This window comes from Ursus arctos, unplaced genomic scaffold, assembly GCF_023065955.2.
Source record: "Ursus arctos isolate Adak ecotype North America unplaced genomic scaffold, UrsArc2.0 scaffold_32, whole genome shotgun sequence".
NCBI lineage: Eukaryota > Metazoa > Chordata > Mammalia > Carnivora > Ursidae > Ursus > Ursus arctos.
This window is the reverse complement of record NW_026623008.1, coordinates 8040064-8063369: the sequence shown is the minus strand read 5'-3', so window position 1 is coordinate 8063369 and position 23306 is coordinate 8040064. Positions and strand designations below refer to the sequence as shown.

Sequence of the window (23306 nt, the reverse complement as noted above, 5' to 3'; positions counted from 1 at the left end):
AATCCACATTTCCCACCCAGAGCCTCCAGGAGAGGGAGAATTCCCCGAGGAAGACGAGCCTCCTCCCCGGCTTCCTTCTAGCTTGTTCATGAGGACCCTTCTGGAGCCTGGCCATAAGCCTGAAGAAGCCTGTGCCTCACCTTGTGCTCGGGCTGCCCCATCCCACCTGGACTTCCCAGATGAATGGTCCAACATCCAAAAGGTCCCACATCCTCCTCCCAAACCATCTTTTAAGGCTCAGTCCAAGCAACACCTCTTCTAGGAAGCCCTCCCAGCCCTTATCCTGACTTTACCCCTCTACCCTGGCTTTGCTTCTGTTCTTGACAATGCAGATCAGGACCCCTACTTCCAGAAGTTTCCAGGGTCCAGGGTCACCCATGAACCCCAGTCTCTGCTTTGGGTCTTCCTAGGCGTGTGCTCCTAGAGACAGATGGGCACAGAGAGGTCCTCAGAGAAGCACCCCGTGGGGCTGAATTTGGAGCAGGGCCGCCTGGCACCAGCACCCCAACCTCGCCCAACTCCCTTCTCTGTAAGGTCTCCTTCCCAGAATTTATCTCTCCTGCTGAAATTCGCATTCCTTTTCAGTTTTCACACTCTCAAATCGTTCCTTAAATGTGCATATTAACTGAGAAAACGACTTGCCTTCACTACTTCACCCAGCCTCACATTAATCTCCACGCAACCCCATCACACTTAATCCCCCTGGTCCTCTACGCTCAGCCTCACAACCTCGGGGCAACTCCAGGACGGTCCCTGGTGCCCAAGGCCTACGGCTGCACCTGGAGGGCCAGGGGAGGGAGCCCTGCCCTGCTGCGCTTGCCATCCATAGGCAAAGACCTCAGGGAAGCGGCCTGCCTTGGCCACCCCTTTCTGAGTTACTCATAGTACCCCCAGCTTCACCTTCCTTGTCTTATAGGAGAGGAAGCTGAGAGTGTGACGAGTCAAGTCACTTGTTTGAACCGAACCTGAGATCTGAACCCCAGGCATTCTGGGCTCCAAAGCCCAAGTCCTTGGCCACCACTGTGGGCTCCCCGAGAAGTAGCTGGTGGAAAGAAGGTGATAGGCCAGAGGTGGTCCAGGGATGTGGTTTGGCCACCAATGGACTACGTGACCTTAGGTAAGGACGACTGGGGGGTAAGAGCAGATTTTTATTTAGAGCTCTTCATGAATAATAATCCTCGTGAGAATCCTATGAGGTAGATACTCTCGCACCTTTCTCTAGATTAGAAAGTTGATGCACAGGGAGGTTAAGTCGCTTGCCCAAGGATGAACAGCTAATACACAGTAGAGCCAGGACTCAAAGCTGAGAAATCTGTCCTCTTAACCTCACATTGCAATGCCCCCTCTGTAATGACAGGGGAAGCCCATCGTCACCCCACACTTCCAGGTGGACTCCCAGCTGTTAGCAGGGGGAAACTTCTTGTCCTGAGTCCAGCGTAACTCTCAGATCAGACTGCATCTTTACAGCCTGTACACCCTCCCATCTGGCCAAGTGAAGATGTCAAAGAGCAAGGACCCCCCCCCCCGGCTCTGCACTGCACCCCATCCAGCCCAACCACTACTTGGTGAGAGCCCCGTGGGGCAATGGCCATCTGACACCTGAGTGCATGTAGCTTCATGCTGATCATTCCTCACTAGGATTCTTTGGGCTCTTCCCCCTGGACTGCCCTCCCCATTGGCAAATCGGGACACCCTCTCTGAATCAGCCTAGCTCTAGGAGACAGGTCAGGGCAGTGTCCAGGGCCTTTAGGCCCCGGGTAACTCCTGTCCCCACAAGGAACGTGCCAACAGGACAGGTGACCCAGAAGCACCCCCTTTCTCCCAGGGCCCTCTGCTACTAACAAATGTTCCGGAGTCCCCACCATTGGGCTAGACGGTAAGAGTGTCCAGGGCAGAGATCTGTCTTCCAGAATCTGCAGCCTGTCCCTCCCTCTGCCCCAAGGAGGGTCCGCAGGCCAGCTGTAGGTTGCAGGGACTTGGGACTCCTGCCTTGGCTCCAGCCCTTAGGGCAGGCGGGAGGCGGTCGAGAGGTGGGCCGGCGGGTGTGTAGCCAGTCGGGAGCGGGGTCCTCACTCCCTCGTGGGGATACAGCAGTGCTGGGGCCTCCCTGATGTGATTTACCAGACAATGACAACCTTTAATGTCTGCTCTGCGATCATCTCCTTTATCTTAATACAATCTTTTCCTGTTGAACTCTCCAGAGTCCCAACTGCTATTTTCAATGGAGGGATTTTTTTTATTATTATTACGACTTGATACTGTGATTACTACGGAGCCCTCAGTCTTTGTGGAGGGGAAATTAATAAGTTTTTCTTAAGCACTCTGCACTGGCACTGCATACTGATGAGGCCAGGCTAGCTCCTCCACTGCGGGAGTCGATGGTCAGTGTGGCCTCTTGCCTGCTGAGACCCAGCCGTTGCCACGTCTGCAGGGAGCCGGCCGGGCGGGGGGACCAGCTCCAGCGCCAGCACTCCGGCCAGCGCTGGACATCCCAGGAGGGTTCAGGGCTCCATCCTGCTCCATTCCCGGCTGTGTCTCAGGGCAGGAATTACAGCTGTGGAAGTCCAGAACTAGAAGAGGCCTTGTCCTCCCTCCTCCATTACGGATGGAGGAACGGAGGCCAAGCAGGATGTGACCAGCCTCAGTCACAGACCGCTGGTGGCAGAGCTGGGGCTCTCACTCCCACATGACATCCGGGTTTTCCCACTGGCTTCCCTCCCAGGAGGATGTGTTCTCCCGTTGAGGCTGGCTACACTCCCCCTTGCTGCCTTTGTCCCATTCTAACAGGATGGAAGCATTGACAGGAGAGCTCTCTTGCCCCCATAGGTGGGTGGAAACACAGCCCTACCCCTACCAAACCCTGCCCCTTTCCCAGCACCAGTCATGTCTGGCGGAGTCGGGGAAGGGCTCCCTAGAGCATCCTGCCAGCCCGCTGCCTACTCGGGCAAGCGTGGCAGTGAATGAATTAAACAAATACCACCCCTGTCTCCCCTGACCCAGGCCATCCACTCAGCCACGCTCGTCCCAGCTGCCCTGGGGAGATGGAGGGGAGGGGCGAGGCTGATGCCACAGCCCCAGGCTAGGGCAGTCTTGGCAATAACGGTCCTCGTGCCTGGAGGAACCGGGAAACCTGGACATGGTCTCAGGGTTGGCCTGGAAAGTAGAAGAAAGCTCCTAGCTTGGTTCTGAGAAGACAGCCCTGCCCGGGTCCCCCCACCCCGCCGCACTGAGGCAGAGCAGTATCGGGTGCAAAGGAGGGAGTCGGGTCAGACAGCGGGAGAAGACTGTCAACCACAAGGAAGTTTTGACCCTCCTGGAATCACTGTAAAAATGAGAGCAGTCAAAGGAAGCTCGAGTTAGAGGCTGGAAACCATCTCCTGAAAGTGGGGACCTGGGCATCTCTGGATGCAGGGCAAGAACACCTTCATCTCGGTGTCCTTGCTCTGCCCACAAGGGACCTCGACTTCTGGGCTCGACTTCGGCTCAGCCCCTGTGTTTGGATGATCCCGCTCCTCTCAGGCTGCAGGATGAAGACTCCAGGCCACCTGTCACCTAGAGACATCACCTGGGTGGAGAGCTGAGAAGGGAGACACACGAGATTTGGGGGAAAAAAATCACCAGATCCAAAGTTGTCCTATTACCAGGCCTCAGGCACATGAGGTGGGGGAGTGAGGCTCTCATGGACTGTTCATTCATTCATTCATTCATTCATTCATTCATTCTTCAACAGAGCAGCTGAGAAGGTCACTGCCCTCGAGAGCACTCATGTTCTGGAGCCGGACGGTGGCCATGGAACAGGGAACCACATAAAATGACTTCAGCTAGGAAAGACATAGAGAGGTGGGGGAAGGGGGGGAACAAGAGATCAGGGGCTCTCTGCCCTGTAGAGCGGTGATTCAGAGAATGGGAAGGTGTACCCTCCCCCGACGAGCTGTGGCCCCACAACTCTCAACAGTGGGGATAGATACGAATTCTCCTCCCTAGTTGTCCCAAGCAGGCATGGTGATGAGCAGGCAAGTGCCTGGGCCACCAGTGGGGAGGCTACAAGAGCTTGGGCAGGCACCTGTCACGGGAGAGGGGAGGGAGCAGACACTGGGGCTGAGCTCTGACAACAGAGTGACAGCACATTACTCTTCTAAGTAAATTAAACCCATTCATCACTATAATTAGCAGAATGGCTCAGCAGGCCTTCAGCTGGGCTGGGCCCAGGCGTCCCCGCCCCCCACGCACTGGGTAACCCCCTCACAACTGACCATTGTGGGAAGGCTTGGGGGCTAGCCACCAGGCTTGGCAGGAGGAGGATGGAGAATGGGGCCCAAGGTACTCTGAGCAGGGGAGAGACCACTGTCCCTTCCACATTGTTCCCTATGGCCTCTTTGGATTACCTGAATGGCCACATTCCACTAGCATGTAAGCACCCTGACGTAGGAACTTTGTTTGCCTGGCTCACCACTGTAGCCAGCCCCAGCATCTAGAAGAGTGCCTGGCACACCGTAGGTGCTAGTAAGGTCTTTGTGGGATGAAAGCATGCATGCATGCTCCCTGGTGTCTGGGCATTCTTACAAACCGATCACTCTGCTTGAACACTCTTCATTTGCCTAGCTGATTCCTCAGCTCTTTTGGCTCTGAGCTTCGAGGTTATGTCTCCCCTGAGAAGCCTTCCTGTGCCCCAGGTAGAGGTTTAAGTACATCCCTTTTACCCCTAGAGTCTCCCGTGCCTTTGCAGAACTTAACACACAACACCGCAATTGCTTGGGTTATTTTTTAAGATTTATTTTATTTATTTTTGAGGAGAGGCGCAGAGGGAGAGGGAGAGAATCCTCAAACAGACTCCCTGCTGAGCACGGAGCCCAACCCGGGGCTCGATTCCCCCAATCCCGAGATCACAACCGGAGCCGAAACCAAGAGTCATAGGCTTAGCGACTGAGCCACCCAGGCGCCCCCAATTGCTTGTTTATGCATCTCTCCCTTCCCCGCCCCTCCACAGGACTAACTGCCCCATGACAGCAGGGGCGGAGTCTGGGTCACCAGGGTCTGTATCTCCGAGGCTGAGCCCCATGCTTATATACAGTAGGTGCTCACTAAAGATTTTTTGAATGAGTCAGTGAATCAATGAACGAGGCACGGGAAAGCTGCTGCTGGGTTGCTGAGTTGCCCATGCTCCTCTCTGACTTCGAGTGGACGTGAGCAGCCGCGGTGGAGAGGAGAGGAAAGGCAGAGCCTCAGCCCACAGCCCTGGATGCGGGGCTCCATTTTCAGCCACTTGCACCTCCCCAGCCTTGTGCTTTAATAAAGGAGACGCCAAGCGCACAAACCAGAGCCTCTCCGTCTCCAGTGGGATCATCCTGTCAGGACATCCTGGTCTCCATAAGACCTTTGGCAAGGCATCCCTAGGGCCCTCTCCAGGGCCCCACTCCTCAGCACTTGAGAAAGGCACAAGGCTTCGCTGGGAGCTCCCTCTAGCGGCAGACAGGCCATGTGGCTCCGCTTGGGCTTGACTTTGTGCCTGGGATGGGCTGGCAGGTGTCCTGAGAGGATGAGGTGGCCTCGGGGAGCAGATGATGTTCCTTTGACGGTGAGAGCACGTGGAAGTGCTCGGGAACCTGGAGATGCCGCCCAGACGTAACTGGGAGCAGGGGCAATGGTCCGAGGTGGGGTTGCAGGAGGGTGTGCTGAGTCTCTAGCGGCGGGTGGGCTGGAGGAGAGGCAGGGACCAGGAGCTGAAACCAGGTCCGCGAGAGGTCCCTCGTTGGGCATGTGGGAGGTGGCTCAGGGAGGGCGCCCTCTGCGTGGGGTGGGCCTCTGTGGGCTCAGTGGGGGGGCCTTTGGAGTCAGCACAGCAGAATGAGCATATTTCTGTTACTTTACTTCTCTGAGCCTCAGTCTCTTCACCCCAAAATCGGATAATAACACCTACCTGGTGGGTGTGGAGCTTAAGACAGACAAAGCAGGTGAGGCTCCTGGCACATAACTAGCACTCCATCTCCATCAGCCCCAGTAAGCCCTCCGCCAACCCACAGACAGCGGAACTGGGGGCCCCGTTTAGGCCCTGCACCCTGACATGGACACCCCCCTGGGCTTCATCATTTTTCTTCTCCCCTAAACTGAAAGTCACGGCGACGATGATGTTGGGTAAAGAGTCTTAACTCCTGACTTTTCTCTCTACGCAAGATCTGAGGGAGTTTTCACCTGTGATGGGCACGCGGCTTGAGCCCTTTAGGGACGACACTCCTCTCTGAGTCTTGGGGCCCAGGTGTCTCCCAATGCAGGTAGGGAGGCTACTGGCCGGAGAAGAGAAGGGCTATGACTTTGCTGGGTTCAGCGGACGTCAGTTACTTCTGCAGCCTAGTCCTGCAATTTCCTCTGAGAAGCCACCAGGGTTCTGGGGGGTCCTGGTGAGGCTGTCAATCAAGTGCGCTGGGCAATAGGGATTGGTCCAAGTACGGTCATGTGACCTGAGCGAAGCCAATCGGATCCCTTACCAGGATGCAAGCGGCAGGAGGACAGAGAGTTTGCAGGAATCACTCAGCTCCAGGCCCTTGGTAGAGGTTCCATAAGGTTCAGTGAGTATATGACTCTGGTAGAGTTACCGGGTGGGTGGGGGGAGGGTGCTGGTGTGCGGTTGGTCTCAGGCACCAAGAGAACAGGTCAGGGTTACCAGTAGCCTCTACAGATCTTACATGTATTAGGAAGAGGTGAGTCCTCCTGGAGAGGAATTAGGAAAATTGCCCCTCTGGGCCAACGCCGCTTTGCGTATCAGGGCACAGAGCTTGGCAAGCAGAGCATTGAGTGTATTTCGGTTCCCACTCATCCTCTTCGCTGGAGCCTTGGAGCAGTGCCCGCACTGCCAACATAGGTAGCCCCCCCACCCCTCCCTGCCATGAGGACAGAAGAGAGAGCTGCTGGTGAATGAGGTTCAGAGACAGGCAGACTGAGCCCTGATGACGGCATCTGATCCCTAGACCCACCTGCGGACTCCCCAGTCACTGCGGTCAAAAACGCCCTTCTTCTGCTTGAGCCACTTCAGCTGGGTTTCTGTAACTCGCTGCTGAAATGTCCTGATCAAGATGGGCAGCCGAGTCTCAGCCTTAAAGTTGCCGAGATCCTTAGGTACCTGGATCCAGTCCCTCCAAACTCTATCCCTCCCACGGACAGGAAGGGCACCACGCCAAGAATCACTGTGGCTTTTAGGAACTGGGCATGAACCAAAGAACTGGACCTGATTTCTAGCTCGGCTGCGTGGTCCCTGGTGCCAGCTGGCCCGGATTTGGATCCCAGCTCCACTATAACCTCTGTAACCTGGGGCAATGACTCAACCTCACCAGGCTTTGGTCTCCTCATCTGCAAAATGGGCTAATAGCAGCCCCTACTTCACAGGGTTGTGGAGATGAAGTGAGGTCAATGGGTAGAGCTCGTTGAGTCTGTACCTGGCACATCCACGTAGAAAGTAAATGTCGGCCACTAGTGTTATTACCAACTGGGGATCTTGCGGAAGTCACCTTCCCCTTCTGTAGAATGGGAATAAGCATCCCCAACGTGGAAGGTTGTTTTGAAGGTTCAGTGGGGTGAGCAAAGCGATGGGCGCCGCCTCCACACACAGTAGGTGCTCAGTAAATGCTAGTTGAATCAGACTCGGGCTGTTTCGCCGAAACCTTTGAGGGGAGTTCTCCTGCCGGAGCCGAGCGGAAACAAGCTTGCACTTAGCTGGAAGCCCAGCGATGAGGAAATAAATCCTCATGCATATTATTTCTGAGTAAAAGTCCTCCTGGGACACTCCTTGCTGGGAGCCTTCTCGCTGCTCACTGCTCAGCAGCCAGCACGCAGGGAAGACTGTGGCACCGCCCCTCTGGCTCCCTCCTGCGCTCCATCACAGCTGGCCTCCCCGGCAAGAGCAAGGGCGAGGAAAGGAAATTGAAAAGTCTTTGATTTGTTGGGAGCCTAACAGCACCTGGTGAACATCACTGAGTCCTGAGGCCCACCCGGTTCATCAAATCACCAGCCCGGTTCCCTGCCAGCCCTTCTCTGCGGTTTCTTGTAATTAGTCTGTCTGAACATTGTAGGGCAGAGCCCCGGGGGCAGGGTGGGGAGTGGGGGCAGGAGCACCTGGGGCTGCGGCTGCAGAGCAAACAGAAGGAAACCAGAAGGGAGGACCCCTGCCCGCAAGAAAGGGAGCCGCGGGGACCCATGTCCTGACATCCTGGCTGGAGACACGGCCTTTCACAGAGCTCATCTGCGCTGGCTAAGCTCATACGCCCACTTTGGACACCACAGTGGAAGCCAGGACTCGCTTCCAGCCTGCCTCGGCCTTTGACTAGCTGTAAATGAGATTGAAACAGAGGCTGGAGGGGTGGCGGGAAGGGAGAGGGCAGGGCTGCACGTCCTCATCTGTAAAATGGGAACATTTGCCCAGTCTCCGTGAGACATGCATTGGGCTGTGTCATCTTTGGCAAGTCGCTTAACCTCTCTGGGCCTCGGTTTCCTTATCTGCAAAGTGGAAGAGTAGTGATCTTAAGTCATTAATAAAGCACATGGCAAATAAGAAATGTTCCCAATAATACCTAAAACATACTGGTAATTGTCTCTGTGGCAGAGACTGCTCTAAGTGTTGTTATTATTATTACTATTATGCTCATTAGCAAGCAAAGGCCTCCCTCTTCTTTCCCATTTCTGGTGAGAGCTAGATTTTAAAGCGCCTCTGTCTGCTCCCCTGCGGCTGCTTCATTTCTTTCTCCCACAGAAACACCTTCCAGAAAGCTGTTTCCTGAGCCTCTGTGTAGATAATAAGACGGCCCCCATATGACCAGATTTGCAGCCTCCAGGTTTGGAGGTGCCCCAGGAGAAGGGAGAGCGGTTTGGTGCCCTTTCTAGTCCCTTCTCTGAGTCTCCGATTGTGTTTTCCATCTGAGGACACGAGGCTGGAATCCCCCCCATCAGCTCAGAAAGCGAGCATGAACGCAGGCTCCCCACGCGAGCTGCTGGGAAATCCTATAAAAAGGCTCCCTCCGTTTCCTTAATTTTCAGAGATGATGATTTATAGAGACATCTATCTTCCAGCCTAAATCTACTTCCGAGGACTTGAGCCGTCATCGATGTAAAACTAATGAAAGGTTTATGAGTTACCGAGCTCCAGGTACTATTGATAAACGCCCTTTCGTGCGGCGTTACAGCCCGTCATCCACGCTGCTGTGGCCCTTTGATGCAGAACAGACCTCGGGTGCATCACGTTCAACCTCGCCTCTGAAGAGGGAAGCCTGTGCCTACAGCCGCTTGTCCCACCCGGCCTGGGGGAGCAGGGAGGGAGGGGGCCCCGGTTGGCAGGAGAACTGGGGACCAGCAGGGCCTTCACGATGACACGAAAACGTCTCAGGGATGGATGGGGGTGATGGTTGCACGACCATGTGAATGCACTGACTGTACTCTTAAAAAATGATTAAAATGGAAAGTTTTACATTATGTATATTTTACCACAATTTTTAAAAATTAAAAAAAGAAAGGCCAAAGCCCTTTGGTCTGGCTGCTGCCTCAGGGCTCACTGTAGTCTGGAAGACCCCCCCCCTTCCTGAGCACAGGGCACAGAGCTACTCTGAGGCCTTGCGACTTGTGGCCTAGAGAACCTTCTAGATGTCTAACCTCCGACTTCCTTGCTGTGCGGCGAACCCCAGCTCTATCCGATGAACCGTGGCGTCCTTATGGAGAGGGAGTGGTGCCTCACGTCACAGATGCAATAAATATAAGGTTAGCAGAGTGGGCTCTGGAGACAGATCGTCACTTTCCCACTTAAGGGCTGTGTGGCTCTGGGCAAGCCTACTTACCCTCTCTGTGCTTCAATTTCATCATCTACGAAATGGGGGGTAGCAAGCCCACGGAGAGGCCGTAAGAAGTCAGCCCTTTGACGGTGCTCGCTACCAACCTAACGCACAGTGAGTTCTCCATAAAGATGGGCTGTTACTGTTCCCAGCTCCCCCTTGGCTCCAGTCGTGCTGAAAGCACCGTCTTCGGATATGAAAGATAAAGCAGGGGAGTGGGTGCAGCAAGCAGAGGGTAAGATGCGCAGAGCAGACGGGATGGTGACGGGGCTGGAGTGGGAGTACAGCGAGGGTCTCCCTTCCCAGACTGCAGGTGCTCAGGTCAGGATTTCCAAAACAGAGTCCTGTGGACACCTACGTCACATCCTTAGGGGCTGGGCACACCGGGGGCAGACACAGCCACCCCGGGGCCCCCCAGTAGCCATGCTGGAAGCAGAGGTGGTAGGGAGTGTGGGGGAAGCTGTTACTTTTGAGGCCAGCTCCTAAAAACCATGGCTTCTTCTGCTTCGTCCTCTCATATCACTGACTCTGGGGAAGCTGCCACCGTGTCGGGAGAAACCCAGGCCTCCTGAGGCCAACGACCAGCACATAGAAGTGACCCGTCTTAGACGCTGGTTCTCCAGCCCCTGTCAAGCCTTCAGATGATGACCGCCCCAGCTGACATCTTGACTGCAACCTCCAGGGAGACCCCGAGTGAGCTTGCCCCTGAATTCCTGACCCCCCAAAACTGGGAGGGATCAAAGATCTAGATGTTTATTATTGTTCGAAGCTGCAGGTTTGGGGGTGTTTTGTTGTGCAGTGATAGATAACTGATACAGGTGGGAGGGAGAGGGGCGGACAGCACTGGGGTCTGCCACGTGGGGTGTGGAGCTGAGGGAAGACATCCCCGTGTACCTTCTCCACACAGTTGAAGTTACGTCCCCTTCTGTGTTTTGCTCCTTTCCAAATACCCCATGTTCCTCCCACCTCTGCACCTTGAATGTGCTGCTTTCTCTGCCGGTCTCTCGTCCAGTCTCGCATCCCAGTCTCTCATGGGCAGTTTTTGTCGCCTTTCTGGGCACCCCTGTGATAACCTATATTTTCGTAGATACCTGAGGGGGTTGACTGCAAGGCTTGGTTCCAGGAACTCTGGAATTTAGCACTTAAATTTCATGAATCAACTCTGTCCTTCCTCCCTGTTCCTTGGCACCCAGAGGCTGCTCAACGTAAGGGTGTTGAATGAATAAATGAATGAACGAGCAAGCATCGAAGGCAGGCTTGGGGAGGAAGAGAAGGTCCATGTGAGGTGGGGAGGAGGGCAGAGCTTGGCCTGGGTGAATGGAAGGGGCGCGGGCTGTGTCTCCGTCTGTGAATTTCAAGTCTGCTCCTTCTAACACCAGCAAGGGAGCCCCTCTCTCCTGCTCCCAGAGCTCCCCGGGGTGGGGGTTGGGGGTGGTAAGAGCCGTTGGTTGTGTAAGAGCGTTTGTATGTCCCTGTCACACTCCTTTCCTAAACCTTGTCCTTCCTTGCCCACTGTTTCCCGTGCCCCATGGGCAGCCCTCCAGAGTCCCTTCCCTTCATCCAGACCTAGAGGGGAGCTGTGCCACAGTCAGACAAATCTGATTTCCAAAACAGGTTTAAAGGTCTTTTCCCAGAGACCCTGAGCTCATTTCTTCTTTCTGTCTCTCTGAAGTGCCAAGGCAGCAGTTCGCATCTCCAACGCTCTGAGCAGGGGTGTAGCCAAGTTCTTTATTACATAGAATGAATTTGTTATGTGGGGATTCTTTGGCTTGAAGGATTGCTTAATGTCCTTATGTCACACGGCATCCCAGCCTGGCTGGCTGGTGCTCAGAGGCGAGACAGTCGCCTCGCTTGCCCGCTGAGCGAGAGGAAGGCCAAGGGGCTGAGACCAGGGAGGGCTCACCTGCAGACCCGAGTCTCACTGCAGGCCATTCATACTTACTGAGTGCCCAGCAAAAGCCGATCCCCCAGAAGTAAGTCATTGGTCCCGAGTCCCACGGCAGGAAGTGGCAGAGCTGAGATTTGCTCTCAGGCCTATCTGATCTCGGAGACCCCTGCCTATGACCGTGAGGCCTCACTGCATCAGGCTGACCAAGCACACCAGGGGTACGCAGGCCCCTCCAGCTCCCGGCCCATCCAGGGGCCTTATGGGATCCAAGCAGGCCCGAGACAGAGGCTGAAGGAAGGGACAGCCTGGCGTGGAGGTTCCCAGCCCTCTGACTCCCACAGGCTCCTCTGGCTCCCCGAGGCCAACCAGAGAGTCTGTGGTTTCCTGCTTGGCTGAATTCTACTCCCGTTGGAGGAGAGCAGAGTGGTTTGCCATATCTCATTGTGGGGCTTGTCTTTTGAAACTCTGCAGTGCACGCGTATACGTGGGAGCCAGAGAAAGCGAAGATTAAGCAGGGAAAGGATTAAGATCTACAGGGCTCCCTGTGCTCTGCGGAGCCTCCCTTGCAAACATTGCTGTGATCGCTCTATTAGACAGCCCGCTGGCTTCGGGCTCTGGTGGTGAGAAGGGCTGAGACCCCACTCATGCCTTGAGTCACCAAGAACGCAGCATATTCAAGGCACGGGGCAGGGGTTGGGGGAAGGGAGGCAGGGTGTGCTTGGGAAGCAGGGAAACACACAAGTAGGTTTCATTTGAATAAGAATTAGGGTGGGAGCAAAGGGATGACACATGGGGATGTCTTCCCTCAGTTCCACACCCCTACGTGGGGGACCCCCAGCGTTGCCCAGCCATCTCCCTCCCACCTGTATCAGTTATCTGCAGGATCTTACTGGACCCTCAGATCGGCCTTATCCAGTATGAAAGAAGACCACACGAGGGTGTGAATACCGGGAGTTGAGCATTCTTGGGGACACCTCCATGTCCCTGGCCAGGACAAGCCTTGGTCTACAGAAATTCAGGGAAGCAAACACTCAGACTCCAAAGCAGACTCTTCCATCGGTTTCCATGAAGCTTTTCAAGGTGCCTTCCAGCAGTGACTGCTCAGGTGGGTGTGGCATAGGCCAGGGCTGATGCCTTCCCCACGGAGAAGGGGTCAGGTAGGTCAGGAGGGCCCTCTGTGTCTCTCAAGTCAGGCCAACACATGAGACTGAACCCACCCTTGGCCATTGTCCAACGGCCCATGCGGCTTATCTCCAGAGCAGGACTGGAAATGTGCCCTCCAGCCAATCCCAGAGACACTGCCGGTTGGACACCCCCACATGGCAGGGACCAGCAGTGCCACTGAGATCCACACAGGGTCCCGGGACCTACTCAGAGGTTAGCGTGGTAGTTGGGGTATGTCTCCATATGCCCAGCCCAGGTCCTGGACAGCTCAGACCTGCCTGCCCCTCGGGCTATGCGGGCCTTGTATAATTGGAATGCCAGGCAGCACCTGCCGACAATTTTATCACACTCTGTATAATGTGTAAATACCATTAAGTTAGACAGATTTTCTCATTAATTCTCGGTCCCAGTGACAGACTAGGAATTAACACAATTGATTTTCCAGTCCCTACTCATTATCAATCATCCCCCAGAACTTCGTCACATTTCATCTGTTCCACCTGGGCCCCAGCATCTATTTGGAGGCTTCAACATATATTAAACTAATAAAGAGCAATGGGCACTGCCGTGTCAGCCCTAGAAACTGGTGGGGATGAGCAAAGAAACAAATCTTGGGCAAAAAGTTGCTTCCGGGGCTTCTAGATGGAAGAACAGACAGAGCCCTGGAGGGGACAATCCTGTCCCCTGGGATGCTGGCATTGGCCAGCAGGTGCTCAGGCAAGGGTGTCAGTAATTGTATTGGTTATGAATTGCTATGTGACAACCACCCCCAAACTTAGTGGCTTAGAACGACTACTAGCTCGTGATTCTGTGGGTGGGTGTCTTGGGCTGGTCCTTCCTGGACTCACGCATGTGCAGGCAGCTGGTGGCTGGCATGGCCAGAGGATCTAAAACTGGCCTCACACACACGTCTGGTGGTTGGTGCTGGCTTGTCAGCTGGATGGTCTGGGGACCTCAGCTGAGACAGCTCATCTCTGCTTCACATGGCTTCTCACCCTTCAGGAGGCTGGACCTGACTCCTTCACCTGGAGGTCACAGGCTAGTCCCAAGCGGAAGAGGGGAGAAGCTGCAAGGCCTGTCAGGGCCTAGGCTGGGAAGCGTTACTTCCACCATATTGTGTTGGCCAAAGTAAGCCAAAGATCAACCCAGATTCAAGGGGATGGGAAAGAGACTCTGCCTCTTGACAAGGAGACTGGAGAGTAGACACATTGCAAAGAGGTGTGCCACAGGGGGAAGGGGGACTCGTGGCACACAGGGTACCAGTCACCAATCTGGAATCAGCCTCTGGAGCCCTCCAATGGGCAGTTCCTTTCTGATCCTTCAGACCAAGAGGAGGTGGCTCTTATTCAAGACCTGGCATGGGGACCCATCAAAGCAGCAGAGAAACGTGCATTTCCAGCAACCTGGCAGCAACCACATCCAACACTGAGCGAAGGGACAGGAGGTGGAGGGAGGAGATGACCTCTGTCAAATTCTTACTTCTGACTCAATCTGACTTCCCTGCCACCTGGAAGCTTCTGGACTGTCTCACCCCCAAAGCTGAGTAGTATGTCTTCAGAAATTCCCACTTTAATATTTAATATGCAATACAAAATAGTGTACTTTTAGTATTACACACTTACAGAAGCAAATCTTTTGCAAACAAATGCATGTTGCGTGTAATGCACTCATTCCAAGTCCAAGTCCAAAGCAACTGTGGATTATCCACGGCTTGCCACTAGTTGTGTCATCTCACCATAAGAGAGATTCTTGAGGGGCGCCTGGGTGGCACAGCGGTTAAGCGTCTGCCTTCGGCTCAGGGCGTGATTCTGGCATTACAGGATCAAGCCCCACGTCAGGCTCCTCTCCTGGGAGCCTGCTTCTTCCTCTCCCACTCTCCCTGCTTGTGTTCCCTCTCTCGCTGGCTATCTCTCTGTCAAATAAATAAATAAAATCTTAAAAAAAAAAAAAGAGAGAGAGATTCTTGAATTTGGATGATATAATTACGGAAGTATTAATCTCTACTTGACAAAGAGCTTTTGGGGCACGATCTCCTGAGTGTACAAGCTGCAAGTGTATACTGCAATGAATCTTCTCGAAGTGAATGCATCTGTGTACTATGTGCCCTGAATCTCCCCCAAGCACTCTCCTGACTTCTGACACCATGGATTAGTTTTCAAAAGTGTATTTGGAGGGAACATGCTTTAAAGAGGCCCAGCTGGCCAGCCCAAGTCCATGAGAAAAGGCTGAGTCACTGCCTTCAGGGCTGTTGGATCGGAAGTCCCTGCTTGGGGGCAAGGAGGTGGCTTTCCAACTTCCCAGGGCTCCTCTCCATCCTAAGTCTTTTTAGTGTGTCCTTACGGCAAAACCCTCTGCTCCAGGAGCACCTCTTTTGCCACACCACATCTGAGCACCGGAGCAGGGGTGGATGGGGGTGAGTATGGAGGGGGCACAGAAGAGTCTGGGGAGGGAATAAAGAGACACCGGAGGTAAGCAAGCCTTTGGGGGCTCTGACCAGAGTCCTTCCATTCTGTTCTGGATGATGTTCCCCTTCCAACCCCTTGTCACTGGGGGGCAGGGGGAGGGTTGGGGGCAAGCTGTCAGATGGTGTATTCACCCTGGTGCCAAAGGCAGTGAGGCGGGGAGGGGCCCAGGGTCTTAGGAAACATTCCCAGGAGGCTCCTGAGTGCTTCCTGGAGCAGAACAAAGTGGGTGGGCCACAGGGGAGGGGGCAAGCCCTCCCTCCGCTCTCGTCTCAGGTAAGCCCATGCACTCACCTAGAATCATCGCTAGGTAATCATTGTCTTTATGGAAACCATTTCAGATGAATTCTAATGTGCTTTAATTATGTGACTTTTTTAGAAGTTCTGCTACAGGGAGGTGCAATAGGTTTTGAATATTAAGTACTTAAGAGGTTACGAAGGGCACCTCTGCCTGGTGGGCACATCCCCAGTTAATTAGCTGCCTAATACCCATCAGGTAAAGGGAGGATGACAGGACAGGGACTCCCCTGCCCCCATCAATGTTGACGTTCTCTCTTCTCTCATCAAACTCATCGGGATGGCCCAGGGCATTCTCCGCCCCTGGGAAGTGGCTTGTTGGGGGCCTGAGCTCACCTGGAATCAGCCCCCTGTCTCTGGAGGAGACACACACAGAGCAGGGGGTGGCCAGAGGCCAGGCAGCAGGGGCGTGGGTCCATCTCCACCCCATCTCTGTCCTTCTACCCCACTGAGATATGGAGGAGGTACCTGCGGGGACAGAGGTGGCCCCTGTCTCTGAGGGTTTGAGAGTCAGCAGGGCATAAAAACTTCCCCCCACTCCAGCCAGGAGCGGAAAGGCTGGGAAGGGTCTTTAGTCTTACCCTGCGGGTCTCAGCAGAGCGGGGCAACCAGTGAGGCACGGGACCAGGCCCCTCTGGGAACTGCTTTCCTGCATCCCTAATTTTCTCACGTGGCCCCTCGAGCCTTCACCACAGGGCAGCAGCCCAGGGGCTGGACATCTCTCTTCTCATCTGTCCCCTGCCAAAACTCACCCATCTTGTGTGGCATTCATTTTGGGCCCCATCCTCTGTTCTCCCTGGTGACGGGCAGGGCTTTTTTTTACCCCTCTGAGCCCTCCGCAGTTATGCACTTGTATTTTGGCAGGGATCTTTGGGAATAGAACGCCTTCATCTGGAGGACTGACTGATGGCGGGCAGAGATGCAGAGGTGCTGGGCAGGTAGCTGCAGAGCTATTTCGGTGCAGGAGAGCCTCTGAGCTCCCATGAAGTCAGAGCCACAGTGACCTGATGGAAGAGGATGTTCTGTTCTTCCATGAGAAGTTTTCGCCTGCAAACCAGCAAGCTGCTGTCAGGCCTCGGGTTAAGGGGAAGCCTTTAAGAATGAATGAATCCCAAACAAGAATAGGACTCAAGACCTTGACCCCATCAGCCGTTGACCTCATCCAACCTCCCAAATGCTGGGAGTCAAGGCAGAAGGCCAGGGGTGTCCATCGTCCTTCCTCTAACATCCAAGTACTGCACTTAGGAGAGTCAAGGAGGCCCCTCCTCCCAGAACCAGCCCCCAGCACCTGCCAGCCCTGAACATGTGGGGCAGCGGGAGGACGTTCTTCCCTGCACCCACTCTATCCCAAACCGCAAGTCCCACCAAAGTGCAAGCTTCCGGAACCAGCCTGAAATAGACGCACGATTCCGTCCCCATTTCTCCGTTCCCCCTCCTGCGTTCAAGTGCCTATTAGGGACAAAGGGATGGGAACAGAGGACAATAACATCTGTTTTTCCAACAAGCGGTGACAATGCGGATCTGGGGGCGGAGCTCACGTCAGCACTGGGCCCAGATGCAGCCCTGCAGCTGCGGAAGCCACTGGCACTTGATCATTTCTCCGAGATTATCTCCCAATCAGCGGCTCCTCGCTTGTTTGCTTTATTCCCACCCAGGGAGCCATCGCCGCTCTCCCTGCTCTCCGCAGGGTCAGGCCTGCCGCTCTGCTTGTGTTCTGTCTCTGTCGTGGGCCGGGCCCGGGTTTCGGGAGCGGTCTGGAAGGCACCAGTCCTCCAATCCCACCCCTGCATTCTGGAGGCTGGGACCGAGGCTGGCATCCAGAGAGCAGGGCGGGAAGAGCACTAGATTTGGACTCACAGGACCTGCCTTCCAATCCTGGCTGGGCCACCGGCTCTGTGACCGTGAATGGCTGTATCTGCCTGGGGGCATTGAGAGCAAGGTGCTTAATCTTGCCGCGGGAGCCTCAGTCTCTTCATCTCTAAAATGGGAACAGTTACAACTCCATCATGGAGTTGCTATGAGTCTCCAGGGCGGTAACAGACACGTGTGAGCCGCTTTCGGGTCAGACGGCCGAAGAAGCGAGAGCAAGGCTGAGAGGCCCTGCAGACTGGTTTTCCTTAGGCAATTTCGTCTGAGGATGCTCTGGCCTGAAGATGACGGCTACCAAATTTGCAGGAGCCCCACTTCTGCTCCAGATCGGAGGGATGGCTAAGACGATCTCTGGGGACAGACGGCACAAAGCATGGGATCACCCAGCCCCTTCCCAAACAGTGGGAACCCCGAGACCCTCTCTCTGACAGGCCCTCGGCCCTACCTCTTCTATCTCTCCGGCCCTACCTCTTCTATCTCTCCTGCGGCAGCCAGGGCAGCCAGCTTGTGCAGGGGGAGCTCAGAGCAACCAACCGGGGAGGGGAGGGGAGTGAGGGGAGGCACAGGAAGGAGAACGGAAGACAATGACAGACAGGCAGCTGTGGTTCTTTCAACATTTTTAAAGAGATTTAAATTCAAAATGAGATTTATAAAAAAACAACCCATCGTGCTTTCCCCCCTTCACAAGAAAGGAGAAGTGTTGAGCTGAGATTTTTAACCAAATGAGTGCCGCGTTTAGAGTCGGAGAAGAGAGGATTCCGGTCTGCTGTTGGGTGGCCTTGTGACCTTGAGCGAGCCACATAACCACTCAGCCTGTGAAGCCAGCCGAGGCTGTACCTGTCAGGGCTGCAGGGAGGCCGGGCCGAGAGACGCATGGAGAAGGGCTTGGTGAAGGCCAGCCTGTCTCCCGGACCCAGAGGACAGAGACTCTCCCTCTGACGGTGGTTAGGCGGTGTGGACGGGCTGCTGAAACTGCCACCGCTCCCTCAACTTCTCCATCTCAGGACAGACCCCAGGGCTTGAATGCAAGGACACCCTCCCCTCAGAGCTCCCCCCCAACCCCGCCAGCTCACTAAACCCACCCAAAGAGGCTAGAAAATGAGTGTCACGGGTCTCCTGGGCAGTGGGCGGGGTTTCCAGGGCAGGACCTGGCCTCTCCCAGGGGACGGACGGCCCCTCCCCGGGAAGCAGGTCTCCCAGCTGTCCGGCAGGGCAAGGTGAAAAGTTGAGCTGCAGCTGCCGGGGGAGGGGCACAGAGTACACAGCTCTCTTTCCCACTTGACTAACTCGGTTATCTTTGCTCTTCACCATCCCCTTCTCGTCCCTTGGAAAAGGAATGGCTCTTAGCGCAGCAGCCCGCCCCTGTGCCCAACCTCTGTTCTGAGCTGGCAAGATAACGAACAGCTCCATCTCCCAGCCTCTGCCCGCAGCTCTGGGCTCTCATTTGCCTCTCGTTTGCTCAAACCACCGTGGTCTCCTTTTATCCTCTCTGGAATTGCATGGAGATTGGTTACCTGGTAATTGAGATTGTTTTACAAGGTGTCGCTCATTGCATTGGGTTCCATTAACTTTCAGCTCTTCCTGAATACCTAGAATAATAATTATCCTGTTGGCGAGGGGGCAGAGGGCAGATGCCCCCCCATATGTAGGCGCACGCACACATACGCACACACATGTGCATATGGGCAAATTTTTTTAATATAACGACAGACTTCAGACATTTCCTGAGTGGCCTTCCCTTGTGGAACTTTGAGGGGAGCTCAAGGAGATGATGTTACCTCTCTCCACAGTGCATTTGGGGGAAAGGACCCCCTTCAAAGGGTTACATGGCTTGGCTGAGCGCACGTGGTGGGCAAGTGATACAGCCTGGACTTGACTAAACTCGGTGCTGTCAGACTCCATGAGTGATAGGAGTGCCTGTTTGTCTGTCTTTCGTCTGGGATTGCACGGTTCCTGAGGATAGGACCAGGTCTCATTCACCGTTACACCCCAGGGCTGTTAACACAGCATGCACTTGCTCAATTAACCGTGAATGACTGGCTGGCCGCGCAGCCGCCTGCAGGTGGCGCCAGAGAAGACCCGCCGTCAGAAGCCCAGGTCAAAGAGGTTCTTGTAGGCCGTGAACTGACCATCCGGGTCTGGAACAATGAAGCGTGGAGAAATTAATCTCTGCCACCCTCGTTCTCCCACAACACTTTGGGCCTCTATGACAGCACTTGCGATGGCATGAGAATAATGGATGTGTGTGTGCTCTCTCCACCAGCTCACTGTGAGTCTCCAAGAGCAGGGGCGTGCCCCGTTTATCTTTAGTCCTGAGACACAGCTGGTGCAAGAGCAGGCTCAGGAAAGGTTGTTGGCCAGGGAAGTGTCCACTGGAGGGCCCTGGGTGGGGACAGCTGGTGACAGTGGTGACCTCCGACCACCTGGGCATCTCTCCTGAACCTGGACCCCGCCGCTGGCATTCCGGGGGTCCCCGAGCAGCCCAGAGCCGAGGCAGTCTTTCCGTCCCCTAACACGATGCTTTCCCTGGGCCTCGTCCCTCAAGGCCATTCATCTTGATTAGGTATTGGCAGCCTTGGCTGATTAAATGCCCCACCATTCCCTCCTGTTTGTTTCTCAGCAAGGAGGTGTCAGGGTGTTTCATTCTTCAGGCTTTGACCTTAGCAGGGGTGGGATGGCCCTTCGCACACCTGCCTCAGTGCTGGGGTTGTCTGGCTGCCCCGCCAGAGAGCTTCATGAGGGAAGCTTCAGCCAAACTCTCAGGCAGCTGTCAGGGGACTTTCTCCAGCTGGGGTCCACTTCCAGGGAAAGTATGAGCCTCATGGCCGCCTCTTCCTAGAAGCCTTGATCACAACTCATCATCACCTCTTCCGGGAAGCCTGCCTGGAAGCCCTCCTGATTAGCTCCATCCAGCTCCCCCTTCTCCACCCGCAGGGCACCATGGCTGCCAGTGTTTATCCTTTTGGTGACATGCATCAGCCTTACGACACTGAGTCTTCTGTGTCCCGAACGTGGTATAACTGTCAGCTCCAGGGGCCATCCCACCCTGAAGGTGGGGAGACGCTCTGTCGGTCTCCCCCACTCCCTTCTCCCCCCGCTCCGGCAGCCAGCCACATTCCCAGGAAGCAGAGTCACCCACATTCCTGATGTGGGCACTCATGAGTCAGTGGCTGGGTGGGGACTGCAAGAAACAGAGAAAATGAACAGAGCCAGTGGGCGCAGCAGTAGAAATTTAACCCGAATGGACCTTCCCATGTCACCATAGGTGGGCAGCGGCCACTCTCCATGATCTGGGGATAAGAGACTGACCAGAGGGGCGCCTGGGTGGCTCAGTCGTTGGACGTCTGCCTTCGGCTTAGGGCGTGATCCCGGGGTTCTGGGATCGAGCCCCACATTGGGCTTCTCCGCTGGGAGCCTGCTTCTTCCTCTCCCACTCCCCCTGCTTGTGTTCCCTCTCTCGCTGGCTGTCTCTCTCTGTCAAATAAATAAATAAATAATCTTAAAAAAAAAAAAGAGAGACTGACCAGAGCAGGTGAGGCAAGCTGCTTCATTACCGTGCCTGCACAGCCAGCCCCCTGGAGGTGTTGGAGGAGGCAGGGCAGCAGGCCTGGGCAGGGGTGGGGGGGGAACAGGACAGAGCTCAGCTTGAAGCCCAGAGGGCAGTGGACCAGCGCAGAGGCCGAGGGCAGAACCCAGTCCATGGTGCCTCCTCTCCCTCCGACTGCTTGTCTCTTCTGCCGGCCGAGGCTCTCTGCGTGCCTCGCTGCAGCACCCCCCTGCCAAGAGGTGGCTATCCCTCCATGCTGGGAACCGCCTCCCTGGGCCCTGGGCCACCTCTGTGGGCCTGCAGCTGGCCCAATCACTCACACACTCTTGGGAGCAACTCCAGGAACCCCTGCCTATGAGCACTGGTGGGGTCAGGGAAATCGTGGAGGCCAGTCCCTCTCTGATGCTTCTGAAGCCCCCTTCTGGGGCACCCCCACCACCAGCCTTATGTCCGCTTCCTCAATCACCCCCACTGCTAAGAGCAGACCAACAGGCCAAGTCCCCAGTGTACCAGGTGCCACAGGGCGTAGAGGACGGAGATGAGGTGCGGGGTTTGCCTTGTGCTTCCGTCACTTACCAGCTGGGTGACCCTGGGAAAATTTAATAAACTCCCTGAGCCTCAGTTTCCTCTCTTCTGCAAGAGAGACCTTAATACCCCACTCATGGGGTATTAAAAGAATGTATTTTCGCTTTTAGAACAATGCCTAGCACATAGTGATAGCTTTATTATTGTCATTCACGCAGTCGCTCAGCAAACACTTATTCATGTAGAGGTTTTCATGTACCAAGAAGACGAGCTGGATCTTAAAAGAGCTTACGAGTTACCGAGCTATTTTCCTTCCACTCCCTACCCCGAGGAGATCGCACCTGTCCCTACTGCTCAGGGTCAGTGGGTGAGACGCGGCAGTGCACGCTCTCACCCACCAGGCAGCCGGGGAAGGTCTAGCCGCTTGCAAGGAACTGGGTCAGGAGACGACCAGTGCCTGAGCACCTGCACTGTGGGCCCAGGCACTGTGCTCGGGCTGAATTAGGACCGTAAGTAAAATAGGGATGGTCCTTGCGCTCCAGTCCTGCCACCTACTGGGGGAGACTGACGACAGTCATGTTAACAAACTAACAGACAGGGAACACTCACACACACGCTCATACACACACACACACACACACATGCACACACACGCACACACACACACATAAACACCGACCCCACACCCCGGCCTTCCCTGTGAAACCCACTGTGACCCTAATGGGGGCGCTGCTGAGGCAGGCTGGGGGGAGCAGGGGAGGGATATGGTGGGAGGGCAAGGGTGTAGACTCGGGGTGCCCCTTAAGTGACACCGCACAGAGGGCTGCCTCTCTGAATGTATTAGCATCATAGTACACCCCAACCAAATTTCCCTCGACGCCTAAAACCTGGTTGAGAGCATGTGATCAAGACCCTCACTGTCCACAAGACCCTCCCAGAGCCCTCGGGGTATCCAGTAGGTCAGGGGCACCGAAGGGGTTTGTGCCTTGCCATAATCGCCTTTCCCCCACCATCTGCAGGTCCTCCTGAAGAGCCTGGCCTCAGCCCATGTCACCTCTGCAGGGGACCTGACTCGGTTTACACCACCGTTTGGCATCCTGGCTTCGTGACTCGCGGTGGGAGGGCTGGACCAATTTGAAGAAGGGCAAATCGCAAATGTCAGCTGGCTGAGACCCAAGTGCCAGGTTCTCGCCAGAGGCACTGCTTTTACGCCAGCCTGCACCGTCTGGAGCCCGTAATGAAAGAGGCTGACAGTCCATTAGCAGCAGAGTGGTCCGCAGGGCTCAGAGGAAAGGAGCTGTCTGTCATCCACCTCACTTCAAGGGCAAAATCAACTGTGTGTGTGTGTGTGTGTGTGTGTGTGTCCCCACGTGCGCCCACGCATGTGTGTGTACGTCTCTAAAAATAGGAATATTAATCACAGCTGTGCCTATTAAAATAGGCACAGACAACAATCTGACACCACAGAGAGGAAATGGTGACATAGTTTTTGTCCTCTGTCCTCCTGATCCCTGGGGGCAGCTTTGAGAGACAATCGCAGAAAAACAGAAAAACCGTATCACAGGATCAGGAGACCCTTCAGGCCTTCTTGTCCACCCCTCTCTGACGTCCAGCGCTTTGCTTCAGTGTTTCTGACAAGCCATCCTTTCACTTGAATGCCTCTGGTCACAGGGAACTCATTGCCACTGCGATGTTTTCAACACCCCACTTGCCGATTCCTCTAGTGGCTAGTTCTTCCTGACCTGAGA

General features: G+C 55.1%; 1 long non-coding RNA gene across 1 annotated transcript; it reads left to right on the top strand.

The window, feature by feature from the left end:
* Positions 1–15072: 15072 nt before the first annotated feature.
* LOC130542317 (uncharacterized) lies at positions 15073–19382 on the top strand. The gene is made up of 2 exons (XR_008956798.1): positions 15073–15271; positions 16482–19382. It is a non-coding gene; the product is annotated as an uncharacterized LOC130542317 (long non-coding RNA).
* Positions 19383–23306: the final 3924 nt, after the last annotated feature.